Source organism: Gavialis gangeticus, unplaced genomic scaffold, assembly GCF_001723915.1.
Source record: "Gavialis gangeticus isolate Ggan-Ray unplaced genomic scaffold, GavGan_comp1, whole genome shotgun sequence".
Classification (NCBI taxonomy): domain Eukaryota; kingdom Metazoa; phylum Chordata; order Crocodylia; family Gavialidae; genus Gavialis; species Gavialis gangeticus.
The window spans coordinates 47,467,812-47,475,271 of NW_017729029.1; the positions used below are offsets into that span (position 1 = coordinate 47,467,812).

Genomic DNA, 7,460 nt, shown 5'->3' on the forward strand with positions numbered 1-7,460 from the left:
TGTGTGGTAAGGAAGTGATAGGGGAAGGGAGCAGGAGATACTTGATGTTGTCTTCCTGTTTTTTTGTAGTTGCCACATAATTAGGGAAGTGCGTGAGGACACAAGTTGCACTATATCTTTTTCCCAATAACCAAAACTGACACTAGTCTAATATTTTTACATTACATTATGAACGTGTCATCACATATTTCTGACTTAAGTTGTGTTTCTACATTATTTCCTTGTTCTCTACAGAATTCTTGCATCGTCTGTCCATTATGTCTCCAAAGTTGTATTATTAACCTGAATATTTGTCTTTTCATTTCCATTTAAAAAATGGGTTTTGTATGTCCTATTTCACAAACATGCAAATAGATTTTTGCATGTTATGGGCTATTGCATGTTTAAACAACTCTCTCCCAGTAATCTTTGAATTGTTTAAACATGGCTGCATGAGGAAGCGCAACAGCTGGAAGGTGGAACAAATTTCCTTTTGTTCATTGAGATTGTATAGCAGGCTTACTCCTCAGAAAAGAGTAAAGAATAGCCAACCTGTATAACAGTGGTATCTTTTGATACTTCCGTTGGGTATTTCATGACTCGGATCATGTATGTTTAAGTTGTTGGACAGTTACTTCAATAGTAGTCTACAGTGTTTGCCTTTATAAGCCTAAACTATGACTCTTTCTGACTAGATTTCCTGTTGTTGGTCTGTGTTTTAATAATATCCCATTGCTTGCCTCTAGCAGGAATGACTGGTTTGGTTAGTTTCCTTAAATAAAATGGGACTTAAAAATGGAGCATTTTGAAAACTGTAGTTCAGACTTGTAATGTCGGTGGTGGTCAGTGTTCTCAGCAGCATAAACAAAGGGAGCATAACTTATCCAAATAGTTCAGATATAGAAAAGGTCAGAAATGAATCTGGGACTGACAACTGGGGTGTGCGCTCCAATTTCAAAACTGTTGTGTTCAGAGGACTGCTGCCTTTGGGTCTCAAGCATATATTTTACATAAAGGAAACTACAGAAAATGCTGAAGCAAGGGCAAGAGAATGCTTTTTCAGGGTATTTTAGGTAACACTGAAAAATCAGTAGCCTGTTGCTTGCTTCCCCTCCGCCCCCCTTTTTTTTTTTAATTGACTGAGTTTTATCCTTGAATCTTTACTTTGTTTGTATATGTATACTGTGTACCTGAAGGAAAGAGGCCTGATGATGAAAAATGCTTCCTAGGTTCCACTTGTGGGCAAAGGCGAGAGACATGTCTGATGGGGAGGTGATGGTGTGTCTTCATTTGGATTCTTACATAAAGCAGTGAAGTGTAGTTGCTGTTTGTGAACATAAAACAGACCCCAGGAAGCTGTTCCAGCTCATGTTTTGAGTTAAAAATTCAGCTTAGTTCCCTTAAATGTAGTAAACTTTTCATTTGGGAGCAAAGCAAAAGGTTGTAGCAACCCACTATTTGAAGTGGTTGTAAAAGTTTTATATATATAAGGCCTGTGTGGAGTGGCTAATATTCGCTTCAGATTCAGCTGATTTTTGGGGGACAGTGATTCAATTTGGTGATTTGAATCACTGTCCCAAATCAATTCAGCCAAATCTGATTTGGAGATCCAGCTGCTGCCGAATCATCTGAATTGCTGGAATCACACAGGCCCCAGCTCCCGGTTCTTCGGAAAAAAAAAAAAAAAAATCCCCCACTCATCAGGTGGTCGGGGTGGGGGGCAATCCCCACTACCTCCCACTGACCTATGCTGCATGGGGGGGCTTTGCCACGAGCCCCCCCCATGGGGTGCTTGGGGGGGGGCTGAGGGAGTAGGCAGGGGATGGGCCATGGCAGGCCCCCCCCCCATGGTCTCCTCCCCTTCCCCGCCCCCTACTTTCCAGCATGGAGTCTGGGTCCAGCTCCAGCTCCCTGTTGCAGCGGGTGGGAATCTTTGAAGCTTCATACCTTTTAATCAGTCCCCTGACTTGATTTGGATTCCGCTGCTGAATAGGGCCAAATCTCCTCTGAATCAAATTGGCACCTGAAGCTTCGCACAGCCCTAATATATAGTATAGCACTAATTTAATTGGAGACTACACTTGAAATCTTTTATCATTGGCAACACTTGAAATGTGGAATAAGTTCTAGGATTTGAATATTTGAGGGTACACAAGGTATAATATTTGGATAAAATCCAAGAATGGCAGTGTAATGTGTTATAAACTGTGATGTTTTTGTTTGGTTGTTTTTTGGGTTTTTTGTTTGTTTGGTTTTTGAGTGAAAGGTCAGTGCACTCCTTTTTAAGATGGAGCGCATTGTGCACCTGGAGGTATTGTGATTTTACCAGTAGGTTGTTGACAGCTCAAATTTAAGTAATCCAAGAAATGGTTTACTATCCAGAAGGCTTGTTTAGATGTGGCAGAAGGCAGGGTAGACTTTCACCTTTATAGACTTACTAAACCAGAGAGAGAGGGGAGACCAGAGCATAAGCTGAACCCAAGCTTGCTTCACTGGGTGCGGTGAGAGATCATGCACAGAGTAGCGTGTAAAACGGAGAGGGTGATTTGAATACAACAGATTGGTGGGGAGGCAGTTCTTGGACAGGCAAACCAGGGGGACATGGTTAACCATGCTAGTCTGAAGTGAAATAAAAATCAGGGTACATGTGCGCTTTATAGACTAGCCAAAGGTGGGTAGGTAGATTACATAGTATGTAATAGCACACTTTTTTGTGGACTGAAGAAACTCATAAGCACAATAAGGGTCACAAAAGCTAATCCAGGTAATGGGGTAAGTTATTGTCTGTGTTTGGACCATACCTGTTTAGATGTGGTCATAATCTGTAAATTGTGCATACTTTCACCGCTTCTTATCTTTTTCCTTTTAGACTCTACTGAAATTGCCTTCCTGTCAAGCAGCCTTTCATACAGTCACAGAAAAGGTTGGTTATAATTTGATTGTATACATTTCCACATACCTTTTGAGTGTGAATGGCTCATTGTAAAATAAAAACTGTTACTTATTTGCACTAGAGGTCAAATATAAGAAGATTTAACAATAGCCAGGGGCTCTTCATGAGATTTTTTTTTTTTTTTTTTTAACTGCCTGTATAGAATTTTAAAAAAACATTAACTTTCTAACCTCATGAATAATTATGGACTCATTGGAACTGAAATGTGAGCTGTAAGCACTCTGAAGTTAGAAAGAAAAGTTTGTATAGACTGAATTTTAAGGTTTTCTTTTCTTTCTTTTTTAAATACTTCATCTTTGGCCAAAAAAAAAAAATTACTGTGTGCCTCATGCCAACAAATTAAGTAATCATTACAGTGAAAACCAAATCCAGTTTTGATAAAATAGATCATGGGGTGTTTTTTTACATGTGCAGTGGGGGAGCAGACTCGATTTATTTGAATCTGCTCTGATGCGCTGTAATTGCAGTATGTCAGAAGAGCCTCCCAGCATGTCTATAGGCACCCATGGTTTCCACTTCTGATTTCTGGTTATGAAGGAGATAGAGCACTCTGCAAAGGGAAAGTAATGGGTATCTAGGAATGGTAAACTGACTGGGTTGAAGTGGAACTGCAGAAATGTCATGCTTAGAAGTGTTCATCTCAGAAAATGATAATTTCAGGGATACCTTGAACACAAGAATTTCTGATGTATACTTCTGGGAAGACTATTGCACTCGGGCTTTATTATCAAATAAAGTCAGTGTTCTGACTTGCTGCTTCTAGCTCATAGGAACCTTTAGCCTGGGTGGAAGTGGAAACATTATGATAATTGTATAGCTTTGTAATAGGGGGCCTTCTCAGGACCGATTTTTTTTTTTTTTTTTTTTTTCCCTGTGGCCTGCCCACCTGTTTCTGGGCTAACTGCCTGCCTTCTCGTCCACCATGCCTTGATGATGATTGATTGTTGTTAATTAAGTGGGAGGCTGTCCATTTCTTGCCCTGATGCCAGGGGGCACTATCTGTGGCTCCATTCCTCCCCTACACCGCAGCCCAAGCCTCGCAGTTGGCATCCAGCTGTTATCCACTTTACCGACCCCACACTGGGCCCCAGAATCCTGCTATTTGAACCCTGCCTTGATCCCTCCATTCAGGCAGCCTATTCTACCTTCATTCCAGGCTGCGTAACTCCCTGAGCTGCTTCCCCCTTATGGGTGTGGCCCCCCCGGGACCTGGCTCTACTGGCCCTGGTCCACCTCCAGGCCAGTCAGAACCCCAGGCCCTCAGCTCTGGATGTCCGTTGCGGTGGGCCCTGGCCCTTCGACCTTTCCCGTCCTGGCTCCAGCATGGACTGGTCAGGGGATGTCAAGACAGGTTTGAGTCTATGGCCCTGCTCTCTTGCTGGGGTCCACCTTCCAGAGCCTACAAGGGGGTAACCCACCCAGTTGTGGGAGCTGGGGTTAAGGCTCCCTGACCCACCTTCCACTGGGGTGGTAACTGGCCTGGCATTTCCTGGGGGCTCCCATGCCACTGGGAGCCCCACCAGGCCACCCACTCCTGGCAGGGTGCAGTTCTAGATCATGCCCAGGACCAGGAGCCTTCTGACCATTCCCTGCAGCTCCTCCCATACCTCCAGTTGATACCTGCAGCCAGGCAATGTTGCCCTCATTCCAGCAGTGAAATGCCTTGTTTATATGGGCAGCCCTGAATCCAAAATGACTGCCCTAATCAGACACCTGGAGAGGTCTAAGGGTAATTAACATTTTTCTCAGTGACAGCAGTAATATTCTATTTCTTTTTCTGGAGGATAAGCACTCCTCGAATGTAAAATGCTCAGTGATATCTGCTGCCTCCTTTTACTCCCCTCCATGTTATAAGTGTAAGGCCGCTTTATTTTCTAGTGCAACTTGTATAAACATTACTACTATAATTTAATCTATAACCCCTGTCGCATACCTGTTAAGGCAGGGGTGCACAATTATTTTGGCTAATGAGCCACTTTTAATGAGTTTGGGTGAGCTGTTGAGGGCCAAGCGCACGCAGTCTTTCTGAAGATATTATTGTAACAATTATAGATTTAAATAAAACCATATACTAAAAACCAAACGTCTACTACAACATTTTAATTTTATTTACCAAAATAATTGCTGTCCTGATTTTTATGCTTTTTTTTGAGTAGTACATGTAGAGTTGATTTGCATAATAACTCAAAATAAAGTCCTACTCTTGTATACTGTCTGTGTGGTGGGGGGGGCATGGAGAATGGTGAGAGGAGCGCACGTGTGTGGAGGGCTGCCCTCATACTAGGTCCCAGGAGCCAGCCAAAGGTGGGCAAATGGGGGTGCAGGGGTTGCAGGCAGCAGAGCTCCTGGGTTGTGTGGTACATGTACAGTCTGCCCTCCAAATCCAGCCTGCAGCTGACTCTGCGGCGTTCCACCTGGGACTAAGCCTGCTAGCACCATGCTCCTGCCTGCACCTGCCAACAGCACTGCCCAAGCTTAATTTCCCGGTGGGACTGCCTTTCACCCACTCGGCCACCTGCAGGTGGCTGCTCGTTGTGCTGGGTGGGCAGAATAGGTGGAAGGTGGCTGGCAGCTGGAGCCCTGTGCACTGAGGCAGGAGCTGCCTGACTGCAGCTTCCCTCCCTTCCTGGTTGCGTGTGTTGTGCCTGGCACATGTCCCTGTGGCTCCTGCCATGTCTTCATGCTACCTGTTGCCTGGAGCAGTGCAGTAGGGACAGGACAAGGAGACGCTGGAGGCAGTAGGGTGGGTGTACCAAACAGTACCCAGATAGTGTCAGCAGCAGCGGGAGCAGCCCTGCTAGTAATCTGTGGGTCCTGGCCAGGGCTGGTGCAATGTTGTTGGTGGTTGCAGGGTGGACGTGGGCAGGACTGGCATAGAGCAAGTGGGACTTGACCCCATGTGGAGCACTGGCAGGGGCAGCCACGGGCCAGCTACAATCAATTGGAGGTCCAAATCTGGCCTGTGGGACACTTTGCCCATTCCTGTGTTAAGAGTCTGGTGGTGACTTATGTGGTTACTCAGCCATTGAACACCTTTGCTTTTTTTAGCAAGAGCCATTTTGTACCACTGTTGGACCAGCTGTTAGATGTCTGCCAGCTTATTTTCTTCTGCAGACACTGTTTGTGGCTGTAAATCAAAGGAAGTGACAAACTTGTTTTCACAAGTTTACCCCTTAACTTTTACTCTTTCAGTAGTTCCATTTTTTTTCTCTTAAAATTCTTCCCTTCATGTCTCTAGTGATGTACTAGTTTCTCACTTGTTCCTAAGTATTGAAGGTAATGGATATGAAATAGCCTCAAAGCTTCAGGTTGCCTTGAAGGAAGCAACTTTATCTTTTATGGTGGTCAAGGGGTTTAGCAACCTCTAGGTTTGGTTTTTGTTTTAGCTGTTAAATGGGGGGGGGGGGAAGAATGTTTCCTGCATTTTTGTATATAAAAGAAGAATACTACTGTTTGACTGGTAACTTTTTCCTTTCTTTTTAAGATGCTTTTAAATTCAAAGAATTGTTGCAGCATTGTTCACTTGCCACAGCTACTGATGTTATTTCTCTCTCTGTCTCGGTGATCCAGTTCCCTGATTAACCTTGCCATGACTAGACTTAACAAATTGAGCCAAGTTTTTGCTTCTGTGACTCCTCTCTAGTCTGTCTTCTGCTTTGTTTCCTCTGGACTGGTTGTAAGCTATGGTTAAAAAAAAAAAATGGTAGGCTTATTTATGTTATAGTGCAACCTACTGGTCCCACTAAAAGAAACGTTCCCTACAGGTATCTCAGTCTGCTGTTCCGGGAGCACTGAGTGAGATGTGACTTGAACAAAAGTTAGGAAATTCTTACAGGAACTTTGAGCCATATTTTATGTAGGCTTTGGGCATGTAAAATCTAAAATGTCAAATGAATACAGGTTTCAGTTATTTCTGTTTTACTCTGTTTCTGTATAGCTTTCTGCCCTTCCCTTTAAAACAAAGGGAAGGCCAGTATGCTGAGCTAGATCATGTGTGTCCTCTGAACAACTTGTCAAGGGGCAGAGCTACCCTTGTGGTCCTTGACAGCTTGCCAAAATACGGTAAACAGCCCTGCGGCTGAAATAATTGCCTGCCCCTGTTTTAGATGCACTTGAAATACCAGGGGCCTCTATCTCAAATGACCCTTGTTCAGGAGACAGCTCTCTTGAAACCTGTCCTTTTAAATGACGCAACATTTAATACTGTATCCTTTACACAAGTACCAATATTTTTTTGGAATTCCACATAAAATGTTACTTTCAATTTTTATGCAGTTTTACAGCACAGGTGAGAGGGATGATTAGATCCAGAACTCTCACTAGTAGGAAGGGAGAAACCCTATATTCTTCCTCTTCACCTCAAGAAGGGATAGAAATTTTGTATTTCTTTTTGGGCAGATGGAACACCATTGTAATGCAAGACCACTGAAGGTGGAGAATTTTTATGGAGCTGAGGAATCTGTTTTTAGAGCAGTTCAGTAGCTTGAAGGGTCATGCACAGATGTTCCCCTCTGCCCCCCCCCCCCCC

General features: G+C 43.8%; 1 protein-coding gene across 3 annotated transcripts in view; it reads left to right on the forward strand.

Moving 5' to 3' along the window:
- The window catches only part of ACSL4 (acyl-CoA synthetase long-chain family member 4), an 83,113-nt gene that overhangs the window by 25,287 nt on the left and 50,366 nt on the right, over positions 1-7,460 (forward strand). For all 3 annotated transcript variants that reach the window (XM_019521537.1, XM_019521535.1, XM_019521536.1), the window contains exon 2: positions 2,849-2,902. The gene's annotated coding sequence lies outside the window, so the exon portion shown is untranslated. The remainder of the gene's footprint in view (positions 1-2,848; positions 2,903-7,460) is intronic.